This window comes from Giraffa tippelskirchi, chromosome 4 (assembly GCF_054371585.1).
Source record: "Giraffa tippelskirchi isolate mGirTip1 chromosome 4, T2T-mGirTip1v1.2.pri, whole genome shotgun sequence".
NCBI classification, from domain to species: Eukaryota; Metazoa; Chordata; class Mammalia; order Artiodactyla; family Giraffidae; genus Giraffa; species Giraffa tippelskirchi.
In genome coordinates this window covers 76,607,369-76,615,541 of record NC_137278.1, presented here as the reverse complement: position 1 = coordinate 76,615,541, position 8,173 = coordinate 76,607,369, and positions in this window count along the sequence as shown.

The window sequence follows — 8,173 nt, the reverse complement described above, 5'->3', positions numbered from 1 at the left end:
ACACCTGTACAGTGTTCACTCTGAGTCACCCGTTTCTAAGTACTTTATGATCCTTGCAGTGACCCTATAGGGCAGATGCTATTCTGATGCCCACTTTACCGCTGTGGAAACAGAGAACTTGAGCAGGATGAACCAACTTACCTAAAGTCACAGCAGCTGGGAGTGTATAGAGGCATCTCGATTCAAACCCAGGCTGTCTGGCTCCAAAGTCCAAACTATTAATGACTATTCTATGTCTCTTTAATTTTTTTTTAAGTAAAATTGAGATTATTTGATCCAGGCTGCCTTTGGCACGAGGGGCAGGAACTCACGATATTCCAGGTCGTTCCCAGTCCTGTGTGTATGTGTGAATGTGCGTGGGGGGTGTGTGTCTCTCTCTCACACACACACAGTGCTTCATCCTGGTGCTGCCAGGCACATCCATGATCTCCTGGTTCCTCCACGGTCAGGCATCAGGTCCATGGGAACACGGTGCCCTTGGGGTTGGGTCCAAGTCTGTTCTGGAACATACCACCCTACACCTCTCCCCTCCACTGACACCCTGCTTCCACCCCCAGGCCAGCATTCCTGGAAAGTTCAAAGGCAGCTCCTCTCAGGGGAGATTTTTCCTCTGCAGCCAGAAATGGGATAAGCCGAGAAGGTTCCCACCCATGGTAGCTCCATCTTGGGGTCAGAAGGCGTGGCATGGCCCTGGGTCTCAGGGCGGTTCCTCTTCTCTGTGGCAGTGGCCTGGGCAGTCGTGAGACCCACGAAGTGCCCCTCCCCATCCCAGTGTCTATTCTGGGGCTGCTTCTGGTCGCTCAGTGGAGTCCAGGCCTCCAGAACTCTTCTTCGCCAGTTTTGCTCAGTCCCGCGAGCGTGCTCTTGAGCGCCCAGCCCCATGCTGGGTGCTGCAGACCTGCCCTGACAGCTCATTGGGTCTCACGGATCGCCCATGCAACCTTTCCATGGCTGTCGGCGACTTGGGGTGGCAGCACATCCCCAAAGATCTACTAGGACCGTGCTCAGGGAATGGCCGTGGATACACCTCTGGGACCTCCCTGGGCTGCTCAGGAGAGCCATCCAAGTCTGAGTACTGACCCCTGGTTCCACTGCTGTTGTCAGAAAGCCCCAGCAACACTGCCCCACCCTCTACCCCTGCCGCTGGGCAGATGACTAACCCACTCCTCGGCCTGCCACTCCGGCCCCTCCTCCTTGCTCAGCCTGACTCAGAGGCCCGTCCACAGATCTGGGTGGAAAGGCGCTGTCCTGGTGCCAGGGCCTGAGGAGATGGGCCAGGCCCTCATTCCTCACTGGCCTGACCTTTAGCAGGACCTTCTGAGCATTTCTTGATCTAGAAATGCCACACGTGTACACACACACACACACACTCATTCACACCTGGCCACGCGCTGACCGGAGATGAAACAGTGCAGGTGCCTGACCGAACCAGAACGGCCTGTGTGGGGCACAGCCTCCTGGCCTCTCGTGTGGAGGCCCCAGCAACCTCTGGTACACGACAGCAGAGCCAGGGGCCTGAGAAAGAGCCTGTGCCTCTGGCTCCCTCCATGTTAGCTGCTCAGTCATGTCCAACTCTTTGCAACCCCAAGGACTGTAGCCCACCAGGCTCCTCTGTCCATGGAATTCTCCAGGCAAGAATACTGGAATGGTTGCCATTTCCTTTTCCAGGGGATCTTCCTAACCCAGGGATCAAACTTGGGTCTCCTGCCTCTTCTGCACTGCAGGCAGATTCTTTACTGTCTGAGCCACCAGGGAAGCCTGGGTATAGGCCTGGGCATCCCCCCTACCCCTGGAATAGGCGCCTCCAGGACCAGCTCCTCTGCTTGTGCCCCAATCCTGCAGCCCCACCCTTTCTCTCATTCATACACACACACACACACACACACACACACACACACACACACACACACACACACACACACACACACACACACACACACACACACACACACACACAGAGCTAGATTCCTCTGCAACTCCTCAACCTCTCCTCTCTACTACTTCAGCCTCTTGGACAAAGTATCCAAGTTCCACAAAACCTTGGTCCTTGACTCAACCCTCGAAAACTGAGGTCAGGCCCCATTGAGTACCCCCAGTCTTAAGGGATTCCCCTCCCTGGCTCTGCCTTGCTGGGCACCCCCACCGCCACCCCATTCCCCAGTCTGGACTTGGTAATGGATGGCTTCATGACCATTCGCACACCTTGGCTGAGCCAGCTCCTGCTCCAGCACACAGGGGCATGCGATGTGGCTCCATGCTGTTTCCCAGGATGTGCTGGACCGCCCAGGACAAGGCATTCCATTTTCTTTTGTTTTCACCCCCATGGATCTGCCATTGGCTCTGCTCAACAAGCCCTGCCTACTTGTCTTCCAGATGTAAAGTCAGCTGTCAGCACTTGAGCACCTACCATTAGCTGGGCCCTGTTCTAAGAGCTTTACATATTTTCATTCATTCAATCCTCTCAAGAAGCCCAGAAGAAAAGTCCCATTAATTGTACCCATTGTTCAGATGAGGGAACTGTAGCTGAGGGAGGTTAAGGAGTGATGCATTTATTTCCACCCATCTTTCAAGATTCACTTTGGACCCCACCTTCCTGGGGCCCTCCCTGCTCCTCTCACTGCCTCCAGCCTATAGCCACTGCCCCCCTGGAGTGACTTCTGTTGAGGCTGTTACTTCAGCCCCGAGGCACTGATGTTTGCCCTTCTCCAGTGTGGAGGGCCCTGTGAGAGCTGTGGGCGGGCCTGGGTCTGAGTCACTGCCCTGCCTCACTGCCCAGCGCTGAGCCTGGCAAGCTGGCTGGGCAGGTAACTCTTTGCTGCCTGGAGATGTTGGCCAGAGGAAGGACGGTCAGGGGCCTCGTCCCATTCCCTGGTTGCTTCCCTCCTCTCCTCCTCCTCTCTACATCTATCCCAGTCCAGCCCTGTCCCCTCCTTTCCTACTAGATCCCAGGGGAAAGTGACGAGCTCTTGCCAAGCTCTCAGGTTGGGCCTCGCTGCCGGGAAGTAGAATCTGGGCTGGGTGTTGGTCAAGCACCCCAGCTTGAGCCAGCCCAGCATGGACCTGAAGTCTGGGAGGCCCAGCTACGCACCCTGGGTCACCTCTGGGCAGCCACTTCAGTGTGTGGGTGTGCACACTGGGGGCAGGCAGGGAAATGAGCCAGCAGTGCAATGCCACGTTTATTTAAGGGGCACTGAGTTAAAAATAGCCCCCGAGTGCCCCAAGAGCAGGCAGCAGTCACGCTGACCTCTGGCTCAGATAGAGAGGGATTCCAGGGGCCCTGAGAACTGTCTACGCCTCAGTGCACTCCGCACGGCCCCCCTCTCTTGCAAATGGATCTGTGACTCTGTCAAGTGTCACACACACCCCAGTGTGGCTGGGTGGCAACAGCGACATGTTTTCCAGGCTTCACCGATTGCAGTGTCTTGCAGAAGAAAAGCATGAACTTTAGACGTGGCCAGGACCCCAGCACAGGATTACTCCACAACTGCCCCATTTCTACCCCCCATTTTGCAGAGGGCGGGGTGGGAGTGGTGGTGAGTAGAGTTCCAAAAGAAATGACTGGCTCAAGGTTACACAAAGCAAGACGCAAGTCGGGTCTCTTGGCTCCCAGTCCAGGACTCTTTCCACCATGTTACATCACAGTCATCATGTTTTATTACACAATGTTGGAATATATTTTGTTCTTTCGTGTTATATAGTGCCAGGTAGGCAGGGGTGGGGGTTGGGATCAGGGTGGGGAAATCCTTGGAAGGAGGAGGTGACAAGAAAGCGATAAGGCTGAATACAGCAGTGAGCCCATATCTTCCCCCACTCAGATCGAGCCCTGGCTCCCCACCTGAGATTTCTCCCTGGGTCAGGTGTAGTGGGTGTGGCTCAGTACCCAGTGCCCAAATTAGCACCTGTTGACAGTTTCTGGTTTGTGTGTTATCACCTTGGGTTTGCTTATCTTTATCAGAGCCAAAGGTTGATTGGAGGATTCTGGCTGAGGCTCAAAGCAACTTCACTCTGATTCCACGAAGCATTTATAACCGCTGTGAATAACAGCTCTCTTTCCTCAAGATACCAGCACAGCTTGTCCCAGAGATGCCTGTGGAGCCCTCACCTTGTCCACCAGTACGATAGTACAGCGCTCTGCCCTCAGCCAGGAGAGGAAGGTGGTGCCAGGCTGCCTGACCTGCAATCTCAGGCCCCCGGCAGTGAGGCCCTGGACAACCAAACTGCCAGAAACCCCTACCAGGGACTGCAGCCCCTGCACTTCCAGCCTCTCTTGCCAGAACCAAGGTCTCAGGGTCTTATCAGCCCAAGAGGTGGAGTATTAATCTGGCCATCTATGCCCCAGCCCTGCCCCCTCATAGCCAGCCATCCCATTCCAGGTAGGCGGGGTGTGTATCCATCAGGACAGGGTGCGAAGGCCATGGAAGGGGCCTGTGTGAGCAAGGCAGGCCCTGCATGTGGCCCATGGGCATTCGAGGGGGTCCTTCTTGGTTTCTTCCCAATATTAGCCTCCAGGCCAGGCCCTCAGGCCCTTCCCAGCTCCCCTCTGAGCCCAGGTGAGATGGCTTCTCTGAAAAGTGACCCAATCCTTTCCTGACACCTGACTGACATTTCCACCCGGACCCCCTTGGTCTAATGATATCAGAAGACCAGGGTCCTACTCCCAGCTTGGCCACTGTTTCCCTCCTCAAGTCCCTGGGCAAGTCGCTGTGCACCCACACTTCAACTGCATCACTTGTAAACCAGGAATTGTCCTTGGCTTGTTCTAGAAGAACCACCTTCCCACTGAGATATGGTACCTGAGTCTGAGTGACCACATGGCCCCCCTGCATAGAACCACCTTGGAACAGGATCCGTGGGCCTGGATGGAGCTCTTTTGTGTCTTGAATCTCACTGCATCCCACTTACTACCACCCCCAACCTCCTTAGTTCCTGAGCCAGGTCTCCAGGAACCACCCAGGGGAGACGAGATGCCTTTGCCTTTTGAAGATGTTCTCAGAGACTCAGGCAGGGACAGGCCCCTGCCGAGCAGCCATGTTTGTGTGTGTGCGTGTGTGTGTCTGCGCGCATGTGTACCCACCCTCTGGGGCATTGTCTGGAGGGGGCATTGTCCAGGGGACTGGGCGGTTGCCTTTATGGCTAGGCATAAAAGGTAATCATTGACTGCATCAATGCCGCCCTGCGCCTCAGTGCCCGCCCAGCCTCGACCCTGCCAGGCCCCGGATTACTTTACAGTCACATAAAAGGAGCCTCCAGACTGGCCATGGGGACTTTGACCCTCAAGAGAGGGAGCTGTTCCCTGGAGACGGCCTTTTCTTATAATATTTACTTGACAGAGAAGAGCTCCCGCCTTTCATCAAACACCACTGGGATTGTCTCAGCCCGGCCTGCCAAGCCACCGAGTCCTCATCAACAGGGACGCCACCTGCCTCTCCTTCCTCCATCTCTCCCACCAGGATTCCCCCGGCAGCCTGGAAGTCCCTAGACTGGTTCTCTAGACACATTTTGGAGCCTCATTTCCTTTACAGCTTTATTTCATTGAGCTCACACTAACCCCATGGATAGGAACCGAGATAATTCCCATTTTACAGACAGGGAAACTTGAGTTCGGAGAGGTTGAGTAATTTTTCTAAGTCCCACAGCCAGTAAACGGCAAATCTCTCCCTCAGGTGGTAGTCTTACATGGCAGTGGTCTCCAGACTTGCTTGATTGAGTGCTTCTATCAGTGAAAAATAGCTCTCAGCACACACCTTTAATATTTTTATACAGATCCACCAATCATACACATGCACTACTGGAAAACAGCATATTAAATATTAGCAAATATCTACACCTCAATGAGCCAACTTTTCTCATCCCATCATTCAAACCAGATCAAATCAAGCCCACTGACACTCCCTGAGGCTCAGTTCCAGCAGGGACGCCTGGGCCAGAGAGAGAAGGCAGAGGTCAGGCTGAACTCTGCCAGAAAGGTAGGCCTCAGGCAGGTGAACCGATAGGGAGAGGGCATTCCAAACAAATGCTTGAGCAAAACCCAGGAGGCAGAAACTGTAGGAAATGTTCAGGCACAGCTGAGAAGCCTGGGAATGTGAATAGCTGTAGCTACAGACAATGCTGGAAATTTTCAGGCGGGGCTCAAAGGAGTCAGCCAGACTGCCGGACCTTGTGGGGAGAACAGAGTGCGGAGCCGCAGCAGGTTAGTGAGCAGTGACGTGACTTTCCCAGAGCCCATGTTTTGGAAATGTCTCCAGGTCACAGAGTGGAGTATGATCACGCCCTTAGATTGGTCTCCCTAGAGTTGTTGTAACACGCGGCCCTTTGACAGGCTTGAGACTGAAGGCCGGTCAGGAGTTGCCACACCTCTGTATACATGCACGCGTGCTGCCTGCCATTTACCAGCTGCCCTCACTGGCCTTGGTTTTCTCATCTAGAAAATGGGCATAACAATAGCACACAGCATAGATCTTGTCATCGCTCTGACAATTGGGGAGAATTGGTTGAACTGCCCAATTCAGTGTCTGGCATGTAGCAGACACTGCTACATGGCAGGTGCTCTCACAATTGCTATTCCCTTTGCATGCCGATGTTCATGGGGTTGAAAAGAGTTGAACATAACTGAGTAACTAAACAACAACAATTCCCTTTCTTTGTCTGAAGAAATCAAACCAGCCCCTCAAAAATCTAGTTCAGACTTCACTTTTGAGGACCCCAATAGATTTATCACTCCCTGCCTTGGGCTTACCTAACTCTGGCTCATACAGGTAATGTAGCATTAGCACATCATGCTAGCTGCCCTCACATCTCTAGCTGCCCTCCTCCTCATCTTTGTGTTCCTGTCCCAGACATTTAATGGGCCTGGGCCAATTTTTGTGACTTGGTTCAAAAATGCATACAAAGTGAAATAACATCAGAAAAAGAGGAAGAAGAGAAGGAGGAAGAGGAAGTAGCATATTTAGGGGCGCTTGGCTAAGTTCTTCATATACATTATGTTATGAATCCTCTCATCTACCCTGTAAGATAGGCAGATAAGGCAGGATGGGCTAGTTTATGCTGCAGTAACAAACATCCCAACATTTCAGTGGTTTAAAGATTCATCTCTCAGGCTTCCCTGATGGCTCAGTGGTAAAGAATCTGCCTGCCAATACAGGAGACATGGGTTCGATCCCTGATCCGGGAAGATCCCACATGCCATGGAGCAACTTAGCCCCTGGGCCACAACTACTGAGTCTGTGCTCTAGAGCCCAGGAACCGCAACTACTAAACACATATGCCACGACTAGTGAAGCCCGCACACTCTAGAGCATGTGCTCTGCAACAAGAGAAGTCATCACAATGAGAAGCCCATGGGCTGCAATCAGAGAGTAGCCACCCCGATCATAGCTAGAGAAAAGCCAGTGCAGCAACAAAGATCCAGCACAGCCAAAAATAAATTAAAAAAATAAAATTTTAAAAAAGATTCACTTCTCCTTCATTCCAAAGGAGCATTGTAGGTCACCAGGAGGGTTCTGAGCTACGTTGTCCTCACTCAGGGACCCAGGCCACAGGTAGCTTCCATCAACATTACTGGTCACAATCACCATGACAGCCAGAAGGGGATTTGAGGATTCATATCTTAGTTTTTGTTGCTATCTGGATGTGGCATGTATCAATCACATTTCATTGTCCAGAGCAGGTCACTCAGCCACACTCACTTCAAAGGGGTGGTGAAGTTCCATCCTGCCAGGCCTGTGTTCCTAACTCTATGTCATGAAAACCACACAAGGTGGGTCAGGTCCATTCCCAGTTGTGCTAACAGCCACTCCCAACTGGGCCACCCAAATCCCCCTGGCAGAAAATCTACCTCTCCCTCATCTAAAGAGTACCCATCTCTCTCCTCCCCTGGGAACTCCTTCTCCTTCATAGCATGGACACACAAGAATCTGGGTCAGTCTTTATCTTCCAGCGAAACTGCACTCATCGAGGAATCAGACTTGACTTGGTTAGACATGAAAATCACAACCATATTTCATATCCAACACCAAGACATTGTGGGTCTGGCAAGGAGCATGGGAAAGAATGCGATTTCAACCATTGGGGTTGGAATGCGATTCATTACCAAATAATTACATGTTATCTGCAGGCTGGGATCACACACGAGTTTGTACCACAAGGAGAGTCTGCCCTATGCATTTCCCAGAGT